General features: G+C 40.3%; 1 protein-coding gene across 13 annotated transcripts in view; it reads right to left on the reverse strand.

Moving 5' to 3' along the window:
* The window catches only part of BRSK2 (BR serine/threonine kinase 2), a 319,001-nt gene that overhangs the window by 215,502 nt on the left and 83,766 nt on the right, over positions 1-19,733 (reverse strand). The window contains exon 2 of one of the 13 annotated variants that reach the window (XM_074884776.1): positions 7,801-7,904. The exons of the other annotated variants lie outside the window; for them this stretch is intronic. The gene's annotated coding sequence lies outside the window, so the exon portion shown is untranslated. The remainder of the gene's footprint in view (positions 1-7,800; positions 7,905-19,733) is intronic. 13 annotated transcript variants of the gene reach the window in all.

Below are 19,733 nucleotides of genomic sequence, written 5' to 3' on the forward strand. Positions count from 1 at the left end.
GAGAATCACAGTGCAGCTGCAAAGAGCTTTAGAAGCAAATGTATGAAGCACGGACTACTTGTGGAAGAAGAAACAATATTAGAGGTCTGTGGTTGATCTGGGTAAAACAAAGTCAGAGAGGCTGTCCTTGTTTCGGCTGGGACAGAGCTGATTTTTCTTCTTAGTAGCTAGAATAGTGCGGTGTTCTGGATTTAGTATGGGAATTGGTATGAGAAGAATGTTGATAATCCACTGATTTTTTAGCTGTTGCTAAGAAATCAAAGACTTTTCAACTTCCCGTGTCCTGCTAGTGTGCAGGTGCACAAGAAGCTGGGAGGGAGCACAGCCAGAGCACCAGACTCAAACTGGCCAAGGGACTATTCCATATCATATAACATCACGCTCAGTAGATAGAGGAGGGTTGACTGGGAAGCTCTCTCGCTTCCAGGATTGCAGTTTCAGGATCTGCTCTTCTCTGGAATTGCCAGTCGGTGGGTGGTGAGCAATCGCATTGTGCATCACTCATTTGTATATTCCATTATTACTATCATTATTATCATTACAATTTTAAATTGTTTTTATCTCAACCTACAAGTCTCCTTACCTTTATCCCTCCAATTCTCTCCCCCATCCCCTGCGGGGGGGAGGATGAGGGAGTGGCTAAGTGGTGTTTGGCTGCCAGCGAGGTTTAAACCACAACAGAGGTGTACGAAAAACTTAAGTGAATTGATGCATGTTGGACAGACTGGGCAGGGGGAGGAGAAAAGGGGCTAAAGGATGGGACTGAAGAAATTTTGTTGTTATACACGTTACAGTTTAATAGCATCAGAATAGAATGGAGAAGATGTGGCACCATAGCAAAGTCAAGAGCAAACCTGAAACAATGCAGCAGCAAAGTGGGGGGGGGGGGGGCGGGGAAGAAAGTTACTCATTATGATAAAGACGACTAGCCTCTGTTTTTCATGCTTTGGAAAAAAAAAAAAAAAAGAGACAGGAGAGTTTTGGAATGTGATTATTTACATCTCCATGTAGTAGTGCTTACTGCCACCAACCACAAATATAAAAGGGTAAAAGTTTGCAATAAAAAGGGCAGAAAGGAGACTCAATGGTAAAATTTCAGCAAATGAAAAATTTCTAGTGTGTAACTTCTTATCCTGTACACAGCATCCCTAGGCTTCCACCTGGTGCCAGTTCCTACCCTAAAAAATGACAACGAGATTCTGGGGTTTTGTACTGCTGTGACCTTCACGTACACAGACTATCACTCGAGACAGACTATGAATCAGAACCACAGCTCTCTCCTATCCTGGTCAAAAAGCCAAAATTGGGTCTTATCCTCTCCACACAGGGGTTGTATAGATGTATACTGCACTGTTGAAGAGTGTGCCCCTGAACCCACTGCCCTCATGATTCATGAAGGACTGTAACAGACACTGTCCTTGATCTCCTCTCAGTGACTCGCACCCTGTATGTCCAGTCCATGTAAGGACTCCAAAGCACCAGAAGAAACCACATTTCAGAAAGGGCTGTTAGAGCAGGGCAGTCCACCACAAGTACATCTAAAACCTGTGGAATTAAACAATGAAAGAAAACACCATATATTATTATACTGCTAAAAGTAAAACGTGCCCCTCAGCTTCAAATTGCAAGCACACAAGCATCTAGAAGCATTTGTCTGAATTGTCAGTCCCACTGCAGTGCCAATAATGATTACCATTTCTTCCTCCACCATATTACCCTTAACAAGAGCTCGTGGGTTCTCAGGGCAATGCAGGCCATCATGAAAAGACTGAACCTGAGAGGGAGTCCTCTAAACAGGCACAGCATCGGACAGAGTGTTAGCATTTCACCTTGAGTCACTTCAGCAGCCCCAGAAATATACTGCAGCATACAGCCTTCCATGAGCAGGACTTTGACTAGATGAATTAATCTAAATGTATTTCAACTCTAGTTTCCCCGAGTCAATGCGTGATTTGCACTACAACTCTCAAATTCAAGAAACCAGAAGTCATTTGTAGGGAGCATAGCTGCAATGACATCTGAAGAGGTTATTCAGCAGCTTGCTACACAGCAAACTCTAGTTACATAAAGATCTTAATTCTTGCCTCATGCCTATTGACAGCAAGCCACAGCCCAGCAAGTACTTGTGATCAACCTGATATGCATCGGACTCAAAGCTGAGAGATGTTACACAAGAACCATCAGTTTCAAAAGAGACAAGACCTGAGCTTGATGTTCTGACAACAGTCAAAACCACTTCTCTGCTCCTGTCTCTCATGCACCCAAGAGTGACCCTCTTCTACTTGAAGTTCTCTGAAAAGCTTTTCCTTATGTTTGGTTTATACATGCCAGTGGTTTCACTTCAAGCAGAGACCTTCTAATTTTGAGTTTAATATAATTTCCTGATATTCTAAAAGTGTGTGAAGTAAAAGTACTAGTGATATCTTGTCTGTGATTCATATTATTAGAAGTACTGGCTACCAAAATTAAGTGAAATCTTAAGATATACCTCAACTACAAAATCCATTCTACTCATTTCAGTACCTTTTTGGTAATCTATGTAACTCCTGTACAGCCCTGACACAAGAGCAGGTTACAGTATCAGTGCTGGACACCTGAGCATGCTCTGGAAATAGTCCTTCAGAAGGACTATAGGAGTCAGAGCTGAAAACTGCCTGAACACTGAAGTGAAAGGCTCTTCCTTGGTCTCAGCAATGGAAAAGGGTGGCGGGTGGCAGGAGACAACTGCAAAAATATTCCTTATAGCCACGTGGATCTATTGATGTTCCTAATTGACAAAGCTCTTCTCCCTAACACAAAAAGCCACAGAAGATAGTTTCCGCCTTCTCCCCACACAGAATAGGCAAAAAGTAGTTTAAAGAATTTTAACTGTTCTCCAAAATGTTATTCTGAATCATGTTTCAGCTCCATTCATAGAATCACAGACCCATTCAAAACACAGACCCATGCCTACTTCAAAACCCTTGCTTATTTTCTTCCATCTCCTTCTTCCTTTTCCCAAAGTCCCTGGAAACATAAAATTAAGTGTAATAAAATATCCCCATCTATTAAACCAACCCAAAAAAAGTTATTTTTGTCTGGGATTTGGATTTTGATGAACTGGATCCTTCCAGGACCTTCGCTTTGATGTTTTCAGAAACATCAAAAGATCAGGCTTGTTATCAACATCATTAGCGCGTCCTGAAGATGTTTAATACTCCAGCACATACAGAAAATGCAGCACAGAATCCCCCAATGGACTTTGCCTTGTTTTTATTCCTTCTTAATTTTGTTTTTAAATCTGTTTTGCATTTCTCATTCCAAGCCACTTACTTCTCTCCCACCCTACCCAATCCTCTCATATATTCACCAGAAGAGCTTTCTAGTGCTGACCTATTCCCCTTCCTGAAGGGAATTTTATAAATTCCTTCCTCCCCTACCATGACACAACATACAGTAGTTCTCCTGCAAGTGCTCACCAACATATACAGAAACATGGCACATCTCTTCAGTTATTTTGCTGAAATGAGTCAGAAGGTGTTTGGTTTTTGTTTTGTTACAAGTCTTTGTTGTTCTTTTTTTAATAAAGGTGTAATTTTCAGGAAATATTTGAAGGGGAAATGAGGGAAGAAAGTAGAACTTGAAATCCTCCACAGGAAGAAGCAGTGAACCTGTAGTGCTTCATCTATTAATTATGGAAAATCTGCTTCCAAACCACATTTTAATGACACCCATTAATTTAGAACGAATAGAAAGTTAATACATGAGCAGAATACACTGAGCTTACTCCACAGGTGTTTCTTTGATATGAAATGCACCATCCATAGATCAAGCCTTCAGCTGTTCAAACCAGGCAGGCACTTGGTAGGTCTGTTGTTGTTACAAAATCTAGGGAGTACTCATGACACCTGACTCTGCACTTTTTCCCAGAGATGGTGTGGTTATTTCACCATCCATGTACAACACAAAGGACCTTCAGCATATAAACTTCCCTACAAGACTCCATAGGACTAGAGCCGCTGCATAAACACCTTGTAGACAGGTTTCTCTCCAGGACACCACCAGCTATCTCCGCAGCCAGTACACACATCATGACAGAGACTGAAATGTTCTAAGTGAGGCCTCTTCTTCCTCTGGCTTTTCCAGGGCTCTACACTTCTCCCTGGGTAAACACCTGAGCACTGGCAACCTAACTGATTTCTTTTTCTGAAACTGCCACTTTTTGCTGAGCAGGCACCACCTCATGCACAAAAGCATGGAGAGAGGCCTTATGATGCTAACTAAATCATGCATTTTAATTTAAAGCATTGGCATCAGACTGAGCTTGTAGTTCGATGATCATGTACTTCTGTCCTTCCTATCAACTATAAGAATCAAGCAATATTCTTTGAGGACTGGTCAGGCAGAGAGATTTATTCCAACATCATTATAAAAATACCACTGCATGAAAGGATCTACCAGTGACAAAAGCTTTACAGGCTAACTCTGTTCTTCTGTCCTTGCCTAAACAGTCGTATGTAATCTTCTGAGAGAACTAATGACTTCTGTATTCCTTTGCCATGAACAATGTATTTCATCTTCTGTAAAGCTATCAGCATCTATTTGGTTATAACACACATGTTTGTATAAGGCTATAACTGCTTAAAGGAGAAAACAGAACAGGTCATCACATATCAAGCTAGACTTCACAGAAGTACAGAAAAGAATGATGATGAATAAGCAAACGGATTCAAGCCATAACTTACAGATTTTGTGGGCTGCAGTACCTCACTGTTCTGTCTAGATCTAGTGTTGCTACGCTGACATAAAATATTGAAAGTATGCCTGTAGCACAGTCCACACAACCCCATGCTCATTACCCCACTAGCCCCAGCAGGTATGTTGAGGTTGGCATGCACATACTAGCACTGCAAACATACTACTCGTTGCCTACATCAATACAAGTCAACGACAAAAGCAGAAACCCTGAAATATCTGAAAACTAAATGTTTTATTTTCCATCTTTTGTTGGATGCAAATTTGCCACAGGAAACAATTCAAACCCATCTCAAAGGCACTGACCTGTGGCCTGGAAGGTGTGTACATATCATAGAATGGTTTGGGCTGGAAGGGACCTTTAAAGATCATCTAGTCCAATCTCAGCTCAATGACATATACAGATAGATACAGATATCTATATGTTTCCCATAGAAGCATTATATACACTTCAGCGTGAGTACTCGTTACTGCTACAGAGCAGAAAGGCACAGACCAGATAACCAGGAGGGGTTTTGCAGGTCCAGAGAGCAGTACCCATTTGACAGGACAGCGTTCCGAGAAACTTGCACAGTAGTTGCCCCCAGTACTATATGCCTGACCTTGCAAAGACCTACAGTAAATGCCTGACCTTGCAAAGACCTACAGTAAATATTTTTTCATTTGGAATTATCCCTCAAACAACAAAATTCTACCACAATGCTTTAAAAAGTACAAAAGGAAAGAGAAATGACACAGAATTTTTATTATGTGATTAGAGAGAATTATTATTGCAGAACCCATCTCTGTTGCATGCTTTTCATAGGAGAGCAGCTATGACTGGTAGCTTCCAGAAGCGCTGTGTTGTTACAGGTGTAGCTCTCTGATATAAATAGATCACTTTATAATGTGTCTGCACTCTGCCCTTAAAGGACTGTGTTTTTCCTACTATTTGATACACCCAGTTTAATAGTGCATTGTCCAGACTTAGTGAAGATCTGGAAGACTGCCATTCTTCACCCCCTGCACATATACTTTTGGCTGACAGAGCCAGCAGCAGCACTGCTCAGCTACTCAAGAGGATGGACCAAATTCAGAGCTTTTTTAGGCTTATGTACATGGTCTGTTGATCTCTGTGGAGTCATGTGCCTGCATCCCAGAATCTGGGACACAGGCTGGGTACGCTGCAGCTTCAGGAGCAATGCTGAGAGATACTTATCCATCCCAGTACCAAACTGAAGGTATCAGAAAGGGCTAATGCAACTGGCTGAGCTGTTTGTGACTGGTTAAGAACATACATATCCAAGCTGCAGAAAATATACCTTAAAACCTTCTGATTTTGTACACTCACCTTTAGCACAGTGGTGTGGCAGTGTCAGTAGGCACAGGACACCAGACTTGCAACCTAAGATTTATTCATGCTTGTGTCAGTGGCCTGCTGCATCATTTTTGTAATTCACTTTACTTCCCCTCCATAATTCAGTTCCCCTGTCTGCAGAATGGAATTAACAGCATTTGCTTTCCGTACTGAATGCTTTGAGAACTACCTTCTACAGCTGCTACATAAAAGCATTACTATTAAAGTCATTGTTCTGAGTATATTTAGGAACTCTCTGTGTGAAGTGCTGAAGCATATTTCTAAGGTCAGCAGGATATTAGAAGACCCCTTGTCTCACTGGAACAGCTTTAATGAGCTACTGGAAGTAGCTCAGTACATGTTTCTACTGCCACAGTGCTGCATAACTTGTCCATACATCAAACAGTCTTGGAATATTTACCTTCTTTTCTCTGAAGCCTCTTGCCTGCAAAGATACAAAGGCTATTCATATGACTGGCAATGTGCCAGTATGAAAATCCAGGCAGACTAACAACTTCCTACAAGACGTGTGAAGATAAGGTGGCACAGAGACAATAGGAGGCAAATTAAATTCCCCAAACTCCATCTTCCTGGGAACTGGAAATTAAAGAATTAAGGTTCTGTTGTGTGACCTCTTTCCAGATCAAAGATTACATGGAGACACTGCGGAGACAGGTTCCTATTTCATTCTTCATTACTGGTTGTCATAGCTTGATGAAAAGATTAAGCAGTAAGAATAGCCAAGATTGTTACTATAATATTCTGAAATTTGTATGATGCTAAAGCAGTTACTTAAAACTGCAAGAACTAGTGAGGCCTGGTACAAAAAGAGAAACTTCTGTGACACCATTGCATTTCCATTACAGAGAGAAAATACTCTTTCCTGTTCCTGTGCCCCTACAATGCTTTGACACTGCAGGAATGTTTAGGGCAAAGTAAGCACTTAAGAGAATCTGTGAAAGGCTACAAGATGTTCTCAGTCCATTCTAAGAAATCCCAGATAAAAGCAGTCCAAGAGACTTCCTCCTGGTACCACACGCAAGGAACAAAGTTGCCACCTACAACAGACCTCTGCAGTGTTTTCATCAAAACACCTTAAGGATGGTGCTTTTGGATAGATTTCCAGCTCCTGACGTCTCACAGAGTTTCTTCTTATACAATCTCCACCACCTAAACACACACGTGTATGAATATACCCTCAAGCAAGATAAATGGCTGGTTGCTATGTCAACAGCACCTAACCAGGAGGGAGAAACGGGTACTAAAGGGGAGAGGGGAGGCAGAAGACATAATTAGCAACTTCCTCTCTGAATGCATCTACAGTGGGACTGTTTACTCATAAGACTCAGAAACGAAACAACAAACCTTTCATTAGCATTCAAAGCCATGTGAAATCCGAAGATGTCTTTGCAAAGCCTGTCAGTACTAACATCTGCATCTGCATTAGGAACAAAACACACAGACGTAAGAGGGGAAAACACAAATGGGATCCTTTCTGCTGGAGCCTGCAGAGGGAAGGAAGAGGAGACAGGGGCACGTCTCCCCTGAGAGATGGTTGCAAAGATGGATTCAAAGGCAGCGTGCCTACAGGTTCCCTCCCTGTAAAACAAACCTTGGAGAGATTCTTGAATCTAAACAAAATCCATCCTTCCAAGCTGTTCAAACAGTACTAGCAGAGACGAAGCACAAAAACGATGCCAAAATAAACACGCAAATGAAATGGAAATTACCTTGAGGAAAGTTAACTGGAAAACATCAGCAAGAGATAAGTGGTAGAGGCAAAACCACCAACTTCGGAGAAATTACACCATCTTAGACCAGCTGTGATGCAGATCTAAGTGTGGAGAGAATGCAAAGTTAGACTAAGAGCATGTTTTATGGGGTGGGGGAAAACGCAAAGAGAATTATTTTGGATAATACCTTTTCCCTTCAAGGTCTCTCTAGTTTAGTCACTCTCACCTCTAGGATTTAAACCTTCTGTTCTTCCATTTGTAATCTGGATAATGTAGTATCTTCGTAAGACTCTTCAAAAACTACAGATAAAAATGCTAATGCAAATGTAAAGAATTATTATTGTTGCTATTACTGAGGATGCTGTAAACTCCCCTGCCGAGCTGCTAGCAAAACTGATCCTGTTCTTGACTTCAGTTAAGACTGTGCTTGGGCTTTTGCCTCTAGCTATTTTTGCAGAAAACATGACGCAACGCAGTATCCGCAGCCTAAGGAGAACCACCATTATATTACAATTTCTTGGAAAACAGATCCTTAACTAATTATAGCAACTACCATTTGAATATATGGCAAAGTTCACTCCAATCTATGGACTTGTGTCACCCATACAATCCTGCTGCCACGTGACAATGCAACACTGTCAAAATGAGTGGATTCACACAAGCATTAACAGGATTAACATACTGGTTTATCAGCCACTACACACACAATTCCCTAGACAACAAAGCCTTCCCATCACTGGGATGAAGCATGGCGATTATTTAACTGTGCTGCAATACAACATGGTCACTACTACACGTATGAAGCTCCGAGGGAGGGAGTCTGACCAGGCAGAACAGATTCCCTTTGGACACTGAAGTGAGTAACTCAAAGTTACACTGCCTTTCGATGGCCGTGAATACAGTGCCTCAGCTCAACCTGTCCTTTAAAGTACTGTGGCTCCTGCATCAGATTGTCACACTGAATCTCTGTAAAAAGTGCTGCCTTCCGATTCAGTGACCTCACTCCCAAAGCAGAGTCTTCTTTGATGATAGATATTCTAAGCCACTGCTGACCTCAACCAACCTCACTTAATATACAGATTTTAAAAGCTGAGGCTGAGTGCTCTCTTAAGAAGGACCACAAAATCTTAAACATTAAAATGCCACCAGAATCCAGAGCCACCCTGCCACAGATCACATCCAAGGACCACTGCCAAAGGGAGGACTGTTCAAAAGAATTTTGGTTAAGCTCCACGCAAGCAAGCATGGCTGACAGTGAAAGCAAAATCCCATTTCCTATATATCATCAGCACTACCATGAGCCTGCTTGGTGCACAGGAGAGACTGTCAGCTTGATTTCACCTCACCTCTGTATTAAACGTAGACCTCTCCAGCCTCTCCACGGAAGGGAGAGAGCTCTCTTCCACTCCTCTGTTCTTGCATCTAGTAGCTCTCTCCCTAAACCCCAAGAAAAGGCATTCCCTTCTTTAGGAGTTCAAATCCCAGCCAGCAGGAGCATCTATTGGAAGAGCTCACAGAATCACTTCCTCCAGTCCTTCCCGAATCCAGCTCTTTGGAGGGGCAGGGATGGAGTTGGCATGGTGAGTTAAACAAAGAAAAGGCAAGAGCAGTCAAACAAGGACAGAAAGAAGCGAATGAAACACAGATGACAGTGGTTATCTGATGAAAGCCAAGGAAAAAAAAAAAAAGGTAAATTGGGGAAGGGGGGAGAAAGAAATCCTGAGACAATGAGATATCAAAGAAGAAGGAAGAGGCAACATGTAAGAACTGAGCTAGTAAGCAGAAGAACAGAGCTAACATTATTACTCCAGGCTTCCTCACATTTAATATCCAACTATTGGAAAGGAATCCAAGGCTACTTCCCAGGGGTTAATTCCTAACCCTGCCTGCATAAGCAAGATACATGCACTAATGAGGTTTTAACGGTTTAAATTATTTCTTTTAGAGCAAAATCAAGAAGAGTACTTACTGGGTTATAGTGACCTCCGGTTACTGATCCAGTAACTTGCACAAATATTCTAGGAAAAAACCCAACAACAAAAAAACCAAACCCCACAGATCAGTAATTCAGCTTCGTATTACACTAGAGCAAACTACTTCCTAACCCAGAAAGCTATAGTACAAATCAGTTTTGTCAGCTGAAAACCAACAGAACCACGAAGTCTTAGTGCTTAGGATGGTAGGGAAAACCCCGGGATTCAACTGACACGCTGTTGCAGCGTTGTGACAGTAAACCAAGTACCAGCATAACTGGGTTTCAGTAGCTTCTGGGGGTTAGGATTCCGGGTCACAGGGGCTGCTCATTATTGCTCGAGTTTCCAAGGGACAGCAGAGAGACATTAAAAGTGGGCATTTTGATTCTCTATGTTAATAATTTTCAGGGAGTAACAACAATTCAGAGTAACAACTACTGATGTCATACTAAATCTTAGGGTTAGCACTGGGGTTTTGGAAAGTAAGAGCTACAAAGCTGAAATACGAAGTATCAATTGGAGAGCCAACATCTGCAGATTTGAATAACAATTTTGGGTCAGCTACAGCAATTTGAATTTATGTTCAAAAATTTACAATGAAGGTTTGGAACTCTACTGAGTGTGAATTATTGCTAAATTTTCCCAGGTTCTCAGAAGGAAGATGAGGACAGGTGACAGAAGATTGTTTTACACCTGACCATTAATTTTGGATAATCAGGCCGTTCTCTAGCTTATACTCACTATACTATTAAGGTTTAGTATGGTAGGGTACAAAAACTGGAATTATTGTTTCATTTTGGAAGGTACAAAGATGTAATTTCTATATCACAGTTTGAATGTTGGAGCACTAGTTGGTACCTAGTTTGTACTGACAGCTAAAGCTCATAATAGATATGGTATCAGGATGGAAAGGTCTGAAAATTTCCCTAAGACCCATATATGTTGTTGTTAAGTTTTTAGAGTAAGCCAAGGATTAATATAAAATAATTTACATATTTTTATCCTTGTTTTTAGATATCAGAATGTTTTTTCTATAAATTCAAGACTTGGGTTAGAGTCAGGGAGCAGGACAGTAATGGTCAGAGCATCTAAACTGTTACTTTACTTTGCAAAGATCAGAAAAAAGACATCCACTAGCATCACTGAATTTTCATATGGTACTTGATTCCAGGATACAATAAGGATGTTCTACACCACAAAATTAATTCAACATTAAAATGCTAGATAGCTAAAATTGATATAGGTCCACTGATGGCATGCCTGAAATCAGTGAAAACATAGTAGTCCACAGAATTGAATTTGGTTCTGTTTTCAACCCTGTGGATTTTTGTTCAAGCTTTATTTTGTCCATTACAGGAAGTGATTTTCAAGTATTTTATTCTTATCATAATACTGTATGGAATGATCTTCACTACTTTTTTTTCTGCTCAGGAGATGCCCGGAACAGGGTAACACCAATGGTCCTTTCAGATACTGCAATGAAGCTACAGAAAGGTGAGAAGCAGGAGTGAAACAGGGCTGCCAGAAAGGACTGAAGCAAAGTAGAGATTACGTTATTCTAACCACTGATTCTGTAGGTGTCAAGAAATTCAATTCTGCACAAAACTACAGGAGTACTCTAAGCTATTTCGACTGACTTTGGACCTGAATGGATAATGGGGAAGATGGCAGCATAGCAATTTTCTAATTCCTTTATACACCAAAATACTTATAAATATTTTGGGGGAAAAACAACCCTGAAAAATAAGTAAACCTGCAGTCTAGGCAATTTATGAAGAGAACAACAAATGAATGAAAAATGCTATGTGAATGAATGAGGTCATACCTTTGAAACACCAATTAAAGTCTTCAAAAGGTAAAACAATGGTGTTCTGCTAAGTGCTAATCCTTCTATTGAAGAGGAAGAAGGCTGAGGGGTAAGGCTGTTTAAATTATTAATATGACCCCATGCTAGTCTGCTTCATTGGAACAATGAGATGAATTATAGTGAGGGCAATGTTATCTTAAATTACTCTCAGCAAGGTGTGGAGCACTTATTCATTTCCCATGGGTTGATGTTTACATGTGTTCATGCATTCCTCTCATACTCCTCCTGCATATACGTATTGATCCAATTCAAAAAATATTTCATATCTCGGAAAGAAAAAGTTAATTACTGAAAGAGCAGATTCACCGGAGAAAAATAATCTTTTTACTGGAATAGCTTTGTTATAAAAAGGCTAGAGCTCGTAAACCCTCAAGGCAAAGCCCTAGATGACAGGAGACAATGAACTGCTATGAAGGATGGCTCAGTGAATGAGACATGGGGTTAGGATTCAGGACACCTGGGTTCAAGCCCTCTTCAGTTAATGATTCTCTGTGTGACTTTGAACAAGTTGCTTAATTTATTACATCTTTTAATTTCTTCTTTGTGTAATACAGATAATGGCTTCCCATCTCACAGAGTGGTGAGCGTAAAATCTAATGATTCAAAGATTCCAAGGCAATCAGATGCCATGGACACTATTAATTATTGTCAATTTTCTTATGTTAAAAAAGAGGCTCAGAATTGCTGAATGACTCTTCCGGAAACACTGTCCTGGGTATGCAATGTCTGGCGTAATTCCTACCAACACGCTTTACATTCCTCGCTAGCTCTTCTGTAAACATCTCTCCAAATCCCAGAAAAAGTCTTTTGGGAAGGACAAGATACAGGCTGGAGTTCTTCAGATTTGTATTGATGCAGGTGAAACAAGGATCAAGTCCAAATCTATTTCCATCCCAAAACATTTTGAAAGGGCACATATATACCAAAGAAAGATCAAACATAAAATAATGGCAGCCACTGCTAGATGTTTTACACAATGTGTCAGACTACAAACTGAGACTAAATGAGACAGTGTATTTCCTCCTCCAGATGCTATTTAAGTTAGAGTATACTCTGAGCAATGAAAATAAATTATATTAAGCACAGACTGGGTCTCATGCATTCCTCTTCTGATTCTGCCGTTAGGTTTCTAGGTGACTTCAGGCAAGTCACCAATCTTTCACACCTGCACTCTCCTCAGATTGTCTCCCACCTTTACCACCCAAAAAGCATGGCATTATTTAAAGTACTTTGTCTTGCAGACAGGAATACACAGAGCACAACTATTTGAACCCCACAATAAACCCTGACATTCAGCTTTTTCTACATCTATCTTACGAGCTGACTGTAACGCAGATGAGCACTCCTTTTCAGCTTGGTTCCACTTGAGCTGACTCTACTTCCAAGGAAATTATCTTTGCTGGCCCTATCTCTTCAAAAAACAGTAAACAGTTGCAGTAGAAGTTGTATGACCTGAGGGAAGAAAGAGCTGATAAAGCAGTATATATGTGCAGTATATATTCCCTTGGAACTATGCATAGTAGAAATAATAATTTCTGAAAGAAATAGTAACTTTTCAACCAAAACAGTTAATTACGAATGCAGAAGACAGCCCTTGCAAATGCCTGCATTCATGCACCACTGCCTGGGCAGAGCAATGACAGATCTTGCACACACCACCTCCCTCCCATCTGAGAAAGGTGTAATAGGATAGGCCTCAGATCAGGCCCCACGGTTGTTCCTGGAAACATCTACGGTCTCCCAAGATGGAGAAGGTCCAGGAAGCATCACTACTGCTATTACTGCATTTTAACGTATTTTAATACATTTTCTTTTGCTCTTCTTCAGTCTTTCAACTGCCAGTACATAATGCAAAGATCAAAACCAGCAACAGGGAGACTGGGACTAAACATTTAACAACAGTGAAAAGGCAGCTCAGCTAGGAACCATCCTGCCCAGCCGTTCTGCCCAGCTCCCTTTCACACAAGCGCTCGTATGTGCCTACGTGTGTGCACACACATGCACATAAACCAGATTTATTTATTTGATTTTACAGTTTTTGCCAGTGCAGCACATAGCTGCACAGCCTACTACTTTTGCCAGAACACATACTGATATTTTAGTGTTTCAAGCACTTTCCTTATGACAGCTTTTACATTTTTAATCCCCTTTTTGGTACAGTATAATGGGTATTAAGGTCTGATTCACAATCTATACATAAAATGTAATGTTCTCACCATTCCTCATGCAAGCCAATTGAGATGAGAGATTTGCAACTTTGTTTTCATCTGTACTTCTTCTGTTCTATCACTATTCTTCAGTTCATCTCAACCTAAAAGAAAACTCTAAAACAGTGGCCATTAGCTACAGAAAAACATGATTATTTATCACTTTCTAAGTCTGGATACCAAGAATAGCAACCATCTCCAGAACACAAAATATTGAAGCACAGTATTTGCTTTATTTTATCTTTCAGTATTTATTTAAAAGACATGCATTTCTAAAATATTCATAGTAAGTTTTTGCAAGCTGTTCTTTCCCTCCTCCATTATTATTTGTATTGTATTGTATTATTTGTATTTGTATTGTATTATTTGTACAAATCCTGAACATCTGCCAATGCAAAAATATGAGGTTTCAAACTGTCATTTCATGGACTGAGAGGCACCTCTCGAATCATCATGGACCATTCTCCCAATCCTGACAACAGGGGCCTGTGATTCAGTCCATTTGAGAGTACATCAATTCTCAGAATAAAAGATGAAGAGAAAAATTTGCACTGAACTATAAAATAGTGTCAGAAAAATATCAGTGTTTTATTATTTTGTTGACATTTATTCACCGAAACACACAAACACATTCCAAATTGTCCCTGAACTAAGTATGACTCCTTTGTTTGTGGGGCAGCTGGGAACAGGCCAATCCACAGCAGCAGCTCTCGAGTCAGCCACGACAGCTACAGGCATCTTTGCAGCTACCAAGTTCTGTTCCCCACAGTTCACTGTGCTCATCTTGAGAGGAATGACTCTGACTGAGGAGTTCAGACATGCACACAGGCACGCGCAGACCTCGCACACCACTCCTCAAAAGCCATGCTGCTTTGCACTCCAGTGAAACCTCAACGGGGCTGCTCTCTCCAGCTCCACAGCTGCACAATTCTTCTCCTCTACCTCCCTGCCACCTCCCTAATCGCTGCCTTAAAGCAGGATCTGCCTTAAAGAATAGGCTTTTTCTGCATCTCCACCAAAACTGACTCCCTCTTAAGAGCACACAGTAAGTACCTGGATAGTAGCAGGGGACCTGAAATCCAAGGCTTGCATAGGGTAGAAGCATTCTGTACAATAGCCACCACTATTCAGATTACAGATCTGTATTTGAATGAAATATAAAGCTGGAATCCTAACTGGGTTTTGTTCATTTGTGTGTCTCAAGCATCACGGCCTAACGTTAGCATGAAAAATTCAAGCTACCTTTGTAATGTCCCCTACTATTCATTTTGGTTCCTCTTTTCTCCTAAAACCCTGGGTAGAGTTAATGGGAATTTGATAATCACTGCTTCACATTACTTGGTAAAGTGGTTTCTGATGGAGATTAGAAACTTCTGTTTGAGAAACATCACGGAAGCCTCCTGTGGAATTGTACCAAGCACCATCAAACTCTTCCCTGCACCTACAGGTGTGAACTTCATTCACTACAACAAGATTTATGGCAAAATACTCAAAAACAGGCTTGCTTCAATCAAGAATGTATTTTTTGAAAAAGATTCCTCCAATTCTTCCAGGTTTTTAAAATCCATTATGCATTCAGGCCTCCTCCTATCCTCCTCCCAACAACATTTTTGAGTAGACGTTCTCAAGCAAATAGATTTACACTCTTAGTCTCAATTTTCACTCGTGTAAAGCCATAAAAGACTTGGACTAACTTCAGAATTGGGAATTTCTGGTTTGAAAGAAAAGCTGGCTACAGTAGACTAGATTTCCTGCGTGACTGAGATGAACATCCTAGAAAGCACTGACAGCAAGCACCCTTAAATAATACATTTCAGTACGTACCTGGATCTCTCACTGCAGCTGCACATGTGAAATGCAGCACCAGGACAAAGCAGAACTCACACGTCAGAAAGGTCTGCCATTCCCAACTATTTAAGGTATGACAGTGAAACTAAAGATGGACCACACACCTGAGTGCTGTTCAACTATGCGAAATACGAATCAACAAAGCACGGTGTGATTCCTGTAGCACAAAAAAACTTCCACTTGCTCTAAACCACCTCATGCAAAGTTACTCAGTTGGCTCATCTTTCCCACTCCATATTCATTAATTACTACTTTCACACAGAATACTCTGTCTCTTTTGGGCAACACTTTTCTTAAGCAGATAACCGTCACATTAAATCCACCAGTTCAAAACGGAGCATTTTACCAAATGAGCCATGAAATTCATTTTACTTTTCTGGCACTAGTATGTCAAAAACTCGATGTCGCCTTTAATAAACTTCTCCAAATGAGCATCCTGGTAACTGAACAACATGACATTTCTAACAGTGAGAAGCCAGAAAACCAGAAACAATTACATTAAGAAATGAAGGGGGAAGGGGAAGCATCCTGCTTCAAGTAAAATCTCGTTAAGTTAGGATTTACACTCTTCTCAGGGAAAAGCTGACTCCTAGGCCTAAGAGTAGCCATGCGTCAAGTCTCCTATTTCACTCTTCATGAGATTGTCCTGATAGTACAGGACAGGACCAAAGTGTGAACCAAGTGCACTACCTGAAGGGCCAGAAAAATTAGTGTGAAGAAGTGAAAATGATAAAGGTACTTGTTTAAGATACTTCAGAAACATTCTCACTCAACAGATATGCTTGCAAGTTTACAGGAAAAAAATGCATTCATACTGAAAAAGACTAACAAAAGGAATCTGCCACTTCCATGGAATGGAAAATTCCAAGTTGCATTCTTCTCATCTTTTTGGTCAGATATTCTCTGTTTCTTCATATTCTCTTTCATATCAGCAAAAATAGAAAAGCAAACCTAAAGAAGAAAAGTGAAAAGTCTGCCACAGAGCATAAGAGAAAACATCAAAAGTAAAAACAAAAACTTTGGGAACAAATGGAACTAAATCAAAGTAGGTATTTTCAGCTGGTTGATTTCTTTTTCATTGACATTTCCTGTTTTTCAATCAGCTCTAATCCTTGGCTGGAGAATTCAATGGAGCTATGTCAATTTATATTTGCTAAGGATTTGGCACATCATATTAAGTATTTCCCAGCGTGATCATCTAAGTTATTAAAACATTTCATGCAAATAGGGACAGAATCTTTATTTCAATTTCTTGACTGATCCCAGCACAGCCAAAAGGGTCCCAATTTTCTCAAATTAGATGAATTGGAACATTTATTTGTACACTGAGAGTTCTAATGCCGTAACCACGGTGCCTAGACACTTTTGTACACTACATATACCCCCTCAAATTACAATGGGAAGCACCAACTTAATTCATAACTGTGTCTAAAGTCATGTAAACATCTAATTAAGCAGCCCTCTTCCTCTTGTCTAAAACACTGCAGATTAAAGAATCCAAGAGTCCAGGTTAAATCTGTACAACGTAACCCTTTCCTCCATAGGGTTCATTTTTATGTGCCTGATATTTAAAAGCAACTTTTGTTGTGGGAAGGGAATTACAACAGTGCAAGAGGCGATCTGGCTGGTACTCTGATTACCACCATCAGCTGCACTTCAGAGGACGGAAGTGATTAACGGAAACATTCGGAGTTGAATATCACTGGAAAAAGAAAGAGGGTGGAGGAAGTGAATGCACATTTCCAATTTTCATTCTATTTTTGCTAGCTTTGACCCTGTCATGAGTCTCATTAAAACTCTAAGAAGAAAGGTTTAAATTTGATTTAAGACCATCTCTTAACTACTGGATATACGCACACATCCTCACCTAGAACAGAAATTTTGTCTTTGTTAAACTTGCTGAACAAATTACAAAGGGAAAATTCATTGCGGATTTTTTTTTATTTTACTCTTATGTGAAACAGACTCTGCCAAGCCTTGCCTTGATTAAAAAAATAGAGAGCCCTCACTTCGGGTCTGAAAAAGAAGGTGGAGAATTATTTAAAATGAAAATTATTAGAACAGCATTTTGCATTTCATCCTAAGCCACAGGAATCAACAGAATTCTCTTCATCAGTGCAGCCCTGGATCCAGCCCTTTACGAGACGGATCTTTGATGAAAATTATATATTCAGTCTTTGTGGCTAGATTCCAATCTTGCTCTGTCCTCTTACCTGACAGAAATGTAGACTCTTACAAAATAACTATTTAAGCACTCCAAATTATAACGAGACAGAAGCAGCTCCTCCTAAAGGTGACTGAAACGATGTGTAACAATGGTAAGGAGAGTAAAGGAAATCATCATAAAAATGACAGGAACGGAAGAAAAATTAAACAGTCTGTAAGTTTTCTTAGGAAAGAAAAAAAATCTGCATCTGACATCAAGTTAACAAATATTTCTACTTCAGTTCATGCTGGTGGCAATTTATTTTCCCAGTGTGTGCCCTTGGCTTTAAAAGCTCGATGTCTAAAAAGGTTTTCTTTTTCTACCCCATGTATCACAGCAAACTCTGGCAAACTGCTTGACCACAGGAAACGTGTAAAACAACATCAAGACATTCAGAAGCACAAAATAAAGTGGAGAAAATAACTTTTAGAAACATAGTCAAGGATTATAAGTTACAGGAAGAGTAAAGATATAATTAATTCCCTGCCCCAACATGTGGAAAAAAGACCATGAGGTGACTCAAAACAGCTTCTCCAGCCTGGAGACCCCTCACCTCTTGCTGTTCAGGTAAGAGATTTGAGGCCAGAAAGAACCATTCTAATTACATCATCCAATCTCCTGCAAAACAAAGACTGCAAACTGTGGTGAGGACTACAGGCTACACAATTTAAAAGATATCCAGTCTTCATTTATGAGAGGGGAAAGTCCTCCTTATCAATTTGTACCATTATTAAAATATCACAACTATAAAAATAAATAAAACCTGCATCTTATTCCTAGTTCACGATTGCCTAACTCTGACTCTTTTCTCATGCCTTTACCAAGTTCCCCAGTAAGACAGAACAAAGATAACCAGCACGCCTGTTCTAGCCACAGCAACTGGTTTATTATAAAAACACAGCAAAATTAAAACTTTCATCCAAATTCCTCTAAATATGGGTGATTAATAGTAAATGACACCTGAATTCATACTCAAACCAAAAATTAAAATATTGCTTACTCTTTGGACTAGCTTCTAGACAGAACAGAAGAAGGCTTGAGACAGCTGACATAGGACAAGATAACTCCTGCTCAGGTTACAGAGGGAAGAAATCTGCTGCTGTTGCCCCCACTCCAGGGACATCACTGACATTTCCAGGGCACGTGGCAGCGTGTGCCTCAGCACTCACCCAGCCACAGAGTCACTAACAACTGCCACCCATCCTCAGCTTGTGACAGCAAAACCTCTGTACATTGCTTTGAAAAAAAGTATTTTGTACATTCATCTTCAAAGGAAGAAGGAGGAGAACCCAAGACTGATCAAAGATACTGCACACTGCTTGGTCTGCTCTGGTCCACCCAAAGCAAACTGTTTATAGAGACACCTGGTTCCAGTTCCTCAGGGGTCTTTACTGTGCAGACCTGATGAATGAAATAAACCCCTAAATGCCTACACAATGTACCAAAGATAGTGTTCATTTATCATACTACTGTTCTAGAAATAGACAGATTGTTTGAGTTTTAAATCTACAAAAGGCTCTTTTTATACGCCTTTGTGATTGAGCTCATTTACATATTGAAATAAATGTTCAGAGTGCATAAAAATAAGACACTGCGTTAGGGCCCCTCTCAAAATCTGTCCATGGCATGCAGTTATAGCTCTCAGAGACAAACTACATCACGCTGTTCAACCGCTCACCGGTAAAGTCAGTGCAGACACTGAGAGCTAACCCTAGGCAGAAGAGCAGGATAGAATTTGCCTTTATGCTCTCCAAATAACCCCGGTAGTTTTACAATCTTCCGGCTTTATACAAGGCTGCCAGATCTTTCATAGATGCTGGCAACCAAGC

The sequence above is a fragment of the Strix uralensis genome, chromosome 15 (genome assembly GCF_047716275.1).
Source record: "Strix uralensis isolate ZFMK-TIS-50842 chromosome 15, bStrUra1, whole genome shotgun sequence".
Classification (NCBI taxonomy): Eukaryota; Metazoa; Chordata; class Aves; order Strigiformes; family Strigidae; genus Strix; species Strix uralensis.